Source organism: Bubalus bubalis, chromosome 5 (genome assembly GCF_019923935.1).
Source record: "Bubalus bubalis isolate 160015118507 breed Murrah chromosome 5, NDDB_SH_1, whole genome shotgun sequence".
Classification (NCBI taxonomy): Eukaryota; Metazoa; Chordata; class Mammalia; order Artiodactyla; family Bovidae; genus Bubalus; species Bubalus bubalis.
Genome location: NC_059161.1, coordinates 119,416,668 through 119,424,098, shown reverse-complemented (window position 1 = coordinate 119,424,098; position 7,431 = coordinate 119,416,668).

The following is a 7,431-nucleotide window of genomic DNA, read 5'->3' as shown; positions in this document are numbered from 1 at the left end:
CAGTCTTTTCACCTTGCTTATAGTTTCCTTTGTTGTGCAGAAGCTGTCAATTTTGATTAGGCCCCTTTTGTTTTCTTTTTGCTTTTATTTCCAATATTCTGGGAAGTGGGTCATAGAGGATCCTGCTGTGATTTATGTCAGAGAGTGTCTTACCTATGTTCTACTCTAGGAGTTTTATACTTTCTGGTTGTATGTTTAGATCTTTAATCCATTTTGAGTTTATTTTTGTGTATGGTGTTAGAAAGTATTCTAGTCCCATTCTTTTACAAGTCATTGGCCAGTTTCCCCAGCACCACTTGTTAAAGAAATTGTTTTTTCTCCATTGTGTATTCTTGCCTCCTTTGTCAAAGATAAGGTGCCCATAGGTGCATGGATTTATCTCTGGGCTTTCTATTTCATTCTGTTGATCTATATTTCTGTCTTTGTGCCAGTACCATACTGTCCTGATGACTGTGTCTTTGTAGTAGAGCCTGAAGTCAGGCAGGTTGATTCCTCCAGTTCCATTCTTCTTTCTCAAGATTGCTTTGGATATTCAAGGTTTTTCGTATTTCCATACAAATTGTGAAATTATTTGTTCTAGCTCTGTGAAAAATACCACTGGTAGCTTGGTAGGGTTTCCATTGGATCTATAGATTGCTTTGGGTAGTATAGTCACTTTCACTACATTGATTTTTCTGATCCATGAACAAGGTATATTTCACTATCTATTAGTGTCCTCTTGGATTACTTTCACCAGTGTTTTATAGTTTTCTATATATAGGTCTTTAGTTTCTTTCAGTAGAGATAGTCCTAAGTATTTTAATCTTTCATTGCAATGGTGAATGGAATTGTTTCATTAATTTCTCATTCTATTTTCTCATTATTAGTGTATAGGAATTCAAGGGATTTCTGTGTGTTGATTTTGTATCCTGCAACTTTACCATATTCATTGTTGAGCTTTAGTAATTTTCTGGTGGAGTCTTTAAGGTTTTCTATGTAGAAGATCATGTCCTCTACAAACAGTGAGAGTTTTACTTTTTCTTTTCCAATTTGGATTCCTTTTATTTCTTTTTATGCTCTGATTCCTGTGGTCAATACTTCCCAAACTATGTTGAATAATTGTGGTGAGAGTGAGCACCCTTGTCTTGTTCATGACTTTAGAGGAAATGCTTTCAATTTTTCACCATTGAGGATAATGTTTGTGGGGGGTTTGTCATATATAGCTTTTTTATGTTGAGGTATGTTCCTTCTAGTCCTGCTTTCTGGAGAGTTTTTATCATAAATGGATTTTGAATTTTGTCAAAGACTTTCTCTGCAACTATTGAGATAATCATATGGCTTTCATTTTTCAATTTGTTAATATGGTGCATTACATTGATTGATTTGCGGATGTTGAAGAATCCTTGCATCCCTGGGATAAAGCCCACTTCGTCATGATGTATGATCTTTTTAATATGTTGTTGGATTCTGATTGCTAGAATTTTGTTAAGGATTTTTGCATCTGTTTTCATCAGTGATATTGGCCTGTAGTTTTCTTTTTTGAGGCATCTTTGTCAGGGGGTGGTAGTAAGATAATGGTGGCCTCATAGAATGAGTTTGTAAGTTTACATTTGTCTGAAATTTTCTGGAAGAGCTTGAGTAGGGGAGGTGTTAGCTCTTCTCTATATTTTTGGTAGAATTCAGCTATGAAGCCGTCTGGTCCTGAGCTTTTGTTTGCTGGAAGATTTCTGATTACAGTTTCAATTTCCATGCTTGTGATGGGTCTGTTAAGATTTTCTATTTCTTCCTGGTTCAGTTTTGGAAAGTTGTACTTTTCTAAGAATTTGTCCATTTCTTCCAAGTAGTCCATTTTATTGGCATATAATTGCTGATAGTAGTCTCTTATGATCCTTTGTATTTCTGTGTTGTTTGTTGTGATCTCTCCATTTCATTTCTAATTTTATTGATTTGTTTTTTTTCCCTTTGTTTCTCGATGAGTCAGGCTAATTGTTTGTCAATTTTATTTATCCTCTCAAAGAATCAGCTTTTGCCTTTGTTCATTTTTGCTATGGTCTCTTTTGTTTCTTTTGCATTTATTTCTGCCCAAATTTGGAAGATTTCTTCCCTTCTACTAACACTGGGGCTCTTCATTTCTTCCTTTTCTAGTTGCTTTAGATGTAGAACTAGGTTATTTATTTGACTTTTTTCTTGTTTATTGAGGTATGCCTGTATTGCTATGAACCTCCTTAGCACTGCTTTTACAGTACCCCACAGAGTTTGGGTTGTTTTGTTTTCATTTTCATTCGTTTCTATGCATATTTTGATTTTGTTTTTGATTTCTTCTGTGACTTGTTGGTTATTCATCACCGTGTTGTTTAGCTTCCATATGTTGGAATTTTTATTAGTTTTCTGCCTGTACTTGAGATCTAATCTTACTGAATTGTGGTCAGAAAAGAAGCTTGGAATGATTTCATTTTTTTTTTTAAATTTACCAAGGCTAGATTTATGGCCCAGGATGTGATCTTTCTTGGAGAAGGTTCCGTGTGCACTTGAGAAAAAGGTGAAGTTCAATGTTTTGGGGTGAAATGTCCTATAGATATCAATTATGTCTATCGTATCATTTAAAGTTTGTGTTTCCTTGTTAATTTTCAGTTTAGTTGATTTAGCCTTAGGTGTGAGTGGGGTATTAAAGTCTCCCACTATTATTGTGTGTCAGAGTCCAGCTGCAGCAGCCAGGGAATCATCCTGAAGGGGTGAGCGGTGTCAGCAGACGATGATGTAGCCTCTGACTCAAAGTACGGAATTACATGTTTATTTCAAGCTTCAGGTTTTCTTTTATACTTTCACCAAAGCATCAGGTCAAAGGTTTGACATTTTTAGTTCCCCCCACCCATATTTATTGTCCCCAGAGATCATTGTTGTCCTACAAACAGAGTTACTGCCTCATCGATTCTTTCAGAATCCACTTTACTATCTATTATCTACTTTCTCTTAAGTGTCCTGTACTTAACTTGTGATTGCATTGTAACTCATGCCACATTCCTCAGTTTATTTCTTGTCTTTCTAAATCCTGTTTTCCCCTAGCATCTTAAGATCATTATCTCCTAAAAAGGCTTCTAGCTATTCTTAATTATTCCTAAACCCTAAACTCAGCAAACTTCTTTAGCCATAAATATTTCCCTCACAAACAGGTCTCAGAAAACAATTCTTCCCATGGCCTCAAGCTATGGCCTATGGGGTCATCCTGGAACATTCTTTGTAAAGATCCTTGAACAAATGGCAATGGTTACTTTATAGATTATTTTCTGTGCACAACTGCAGAAGGCTTTGTGCTTTCTCATGTTTCTCTCAAGAACAATAAGCACCTTAACATTCTTTTCAGTCAGCTCAACGGGAGAAAGGAAAGAACAAGTCAGAATCACAAGACCTAACTCCTTCATCCCAGTTCCATGCCTGAGGAATGAAGAGAGGGTGTTGAGCCATTGTCTCCATTTTGTCAGTCATGCCTAACGCAGCTCCCGGCAATTGTGTTATTGTTAATTTCCCCTTTCATACTTGTTAGCATTTGTCTTAAATATTGCAGTGCTCCTATGTTGGGTGCCTTTATATTTATAATTGTTATATCTTCTTCTTGAATGGATATTTTGATCATTATGTAGTGTCCTTCTTTGTCTCTTTTCACAGCCTTTGTTTTAAAGTCTATTTTATCTGATATGAGTATTGCTACTCCTGCTTTCTTTTGGTCTCTATTTGCATGGAATATCTTTTTCCAGCCCTTCACTTTCAGTCTGTATGTGTCCTTTGTTTCAAAGTAGTTCTCTTGTAGACAGCATATATAGGGGTCTTGTTTTTGTTTCCATTCAGCCAGTCTTTGCCTTTTGTTTGGGGCATTCAACCCATTTATATTTAAAGGTAATTGTTTATAAGTATGATCCCTTTGCTATTTACTTTATTGTTTTGGGTTTGAGTTTCTACACCCTTTATGTGTTCCTGTCTAGACAAGATCCTTTAGCATTTGTTGGAGAGCTGGTTTGGTGGTGCAGAATTCTCTCAGCTTTTGCTCATCTGTAAAGCTTTTGATTTTTCCTTCATATTTGAATGAGACCCTTGCTGGGTACAGTAATCTGGGCTGTAGGGTTTTTTCTTTCATCACTTTAAGTATGCCCTGCCATTCCCTCCTGGCATAAAGAGTTTCTATTGAAAGATAAACTATTATCCTTATGGGAATCCACTTGTGTGCTATTTGTTGTTTTTCCCTTGCTGCTTTCAATATTTTTTCTTTGTGTTTGACCTGTGTTAATTTGATTAATATGTGTCTTGGGGTGTTTGGCCTTGGGTTTATCCTGTTTGGGACTCTCTGGATTTCTTGGACATACGTGATTATGTCCTTCCCAAATATAGGGACGTTTTCAACTTTTATCTCCAGTATTTTCTCAAGGTCTTTCTTTTTGTCTTCTTCTTCTGGGACTCCTATGATTCTTATATTGGGGCGTTTAACGTTGTCCCCGAGGTCTCTGAGATTGTCCTCATTTCTTTTAATTTGTTTTTCTTTTTCCTCTCTGTTTCATTGATTTCTACCATTCTATCTTCTACCTCCCTTATCCTATCTTCTGCCTCCATTATTCTACTGTTGGTTTCCTCCAGAGTGTTTGTGATCTCATTTATTGCATTATTCATTATATATTGACTCTTTTTTATTTCTTCTATGTCGTTGTTAAACCTTTCTTGCAACTTCTCAATCCTTGTCTCCAGGCTATTTATCTGAATTTTCTTACTGTTTTCAAGATTTTGGATCATTTTCACTATCATTATTTGAAATTCTTTAACAGGTAGATTCCCTATCTCTTCCTCTTTTGTTTGGTTTGGTGAACATTTATTCTGTTGTTTACCTGCTGGGTATTTCTCTGCCTCTTCTTCCTGTTTGTATTGCTGTGTTTGTGGTCACCTTTCCGTATTCTATCAGTTTCTGGAGTTCTCTTGATTGTTGAGTTTCCTCACTTTGGGTTGGTTTGGACGAGTGGCTTGTCAAGGTTTCCTAGTTAGGCAAGCTTGTGTTGGTGTTCTTGTGGGTGAAGCTGGATTTCTTCCCTCTGTAGTGCAATGAACTGTCCTGTAATGATTTATGAGATGTCCATGGGTTTGGAGTGACTTTGGGGAGCCTGTATATTGAAGCTCAGGGCTATGTTCCTGTGTTGCTGGAGAATTTGCATGGTATGTCTTTCTCTGGAACTGTTGGCCCTTGGGTGGTGCTTGGTTTCAGTGTAGGTATGGAGGCGTTTGATGAGTTCCTATTGATTAGTGTCCCCTAGAGTCAGGAGTTCTCTGGTGTTGTCAGGATTTGGAGTTAAGCCTCCTGCCTCTGTGTTTCATACTTATTCTTAAAATAGCCTCAAGACTTCTCCATCTATACAGCACCAATGATAAAACATCTAGGTTAAAGATTAAAAGTTTCTCCACAGTGAGGGACATCCAGAGAGGTTCACAGAGTTACATGAAGAAGAGAAGAGGGAGGAAGGGAGGTAGAGGTGACCAGGAGTAGAAGAGGGGGAATCAAAAGAGGAGAGAGCAAGCTAGACAGTAATCACTTCCCTATGTTTTCTCTACAGTCTGGATTCCTCAGAGATGTTCACATATTTTAACATAGAAGAGAAGAGAAGAGGGAGGGTGGAGATAGAGGTGACCAGGAGGAGAAGAGGCGGAATCAAAAGAGGAGAGAGCAAGCTGGCCAGTAATCCCTTCACTATCTGCTCTCCACAGTCTGGATCCCTCGGAGATGTTCACAGAGTTACACAGGGAAGAGAATAGGGAGGAAAGAGACAGAGGTGGCCAGGGGGGATAAAGGGGGGAATCAAAAGGAGAGAGACAGATCCAGCCAGTAATCAGTTCCCTAAGTGTTCTCAGCAGTCCGGAACACACGAACAGATTCACAGATTTGGGTAGAGAAGAGAAGGGATAAGGAGGAGATAGAGGAGACCTGGTGGAGAAAAAGGAGATCCAAAGGGGAAGAGAGCAATCAGGCCAGTGATCTCACACCCAAGTAAAAATGGTTACTGAATATTGGGTTCTTAAAGGTACAAAATTGAAAACAAATACCAAAAAGCAAAGGTTAAAAATCTAGAGTAGAGGTTGGATTCTCAAAAATACAATATTAAAGGAAAAAACTCAAAAAAATTATAATATATATATATATATATATATATATGAATTTTGCTTTAAGAAATAGGGTCTTTTTTTTTTTCAAAGTAATAGTAGGTTATAAAAATGAAATTTAAAGGAGTAGTAGAGGATTTAAAAATTAAAAAAAATTAAATTTAAAGAATGAAAATAGTAAAAATATATCTAGGACTTTTTCTGGTGTTGTTGTGGACAGTGTGGGGTCAGTTCACTTTCAAATATTTCCTTGATCCAGCTTATACTTCTCAAGATCTATAGGCCCCTTCCTATGTAGTCGGTGCTAACTGCAGGATTTTAATCTATTGCATCTGTCACTTCCAGGGTGGTTCCCTCTGTTTTAGCTTCTTCTGTTTGCTGGTCTCTTCAGTGTCTAATTTCTGCCCTGACCAAAGCAGGTGGTGGTGGACAATTTTTTAGGCCCACTTGTTCACTCGTTCTGTGGGGAGGGAGGAACACTGCAAACAAATATCACTGGCGTTTGTGGGGAGTGCTCCCAGTGTCTCAGGCACACTGTGTTTGCCCCTGCTCATGGCGTGTGTGCTTTCCCAGTCTATACTGTTCAAGCTCTTGGTTGCTCTACCAAGAACTGCCTGAGGTGGTCCCTGGGTTGCATGCACTTCCCAGGTCTAAGCCGCTCAGGTTCAGGTAGTCTGGTACTCCTCAAAAGCACAGACTCAGTTGGGCCTGCGTTTTTGTGCCCGTCCCATGTCTGAGCTGCTCAGTTGACCAGGTGTTTGGCGAGCACGGTCGCTAGTACTTATTGCCTCTCCCATTCCTGCTGCTCAGTTTTCTGGGTGTATAACCGGCACACCTTCTCAGGAGGACATTGACCGTCCAGAATCCCAAGAAGACTTGGTTAGCAATGAAGCCTGCTTGCAGTTAGGTAGATGTTGCCTCTCTGGGGCCACGATTGCCCTCTTCTGGCTCTGGTTGCACTCGCTCCCCTGTCCCTGGCAGGGTATGGGCCAGTCTGCAGCAGGCTAACTATGCTCAGTCCTTTGTTCTGTGAGCAGGCCTGGTGGTGTCTTAGTTTAGGGCTTTTCGCTGGGGTAGCAATCCCAGGGTCTGGTTTGCTATCTCCAGTTAGTTCCCTCAGATTGCCCTCAGGGCATTCAAGCCCTGTCCTTACTCTAAGCAATGCAACCCGCACCTCCCTGCCCATTCCCTGCTTGCTAGTGGTGGATGCAGGCGTCTGCACTGCTTCTCTGCTTGGAGTTACTGTTGGGCATGTAATCTGTGGGCTTAAATTATTTATTTATTTGTCCTCCCACCTATGTTGCCCTCTGAGGTTCGAAGGCT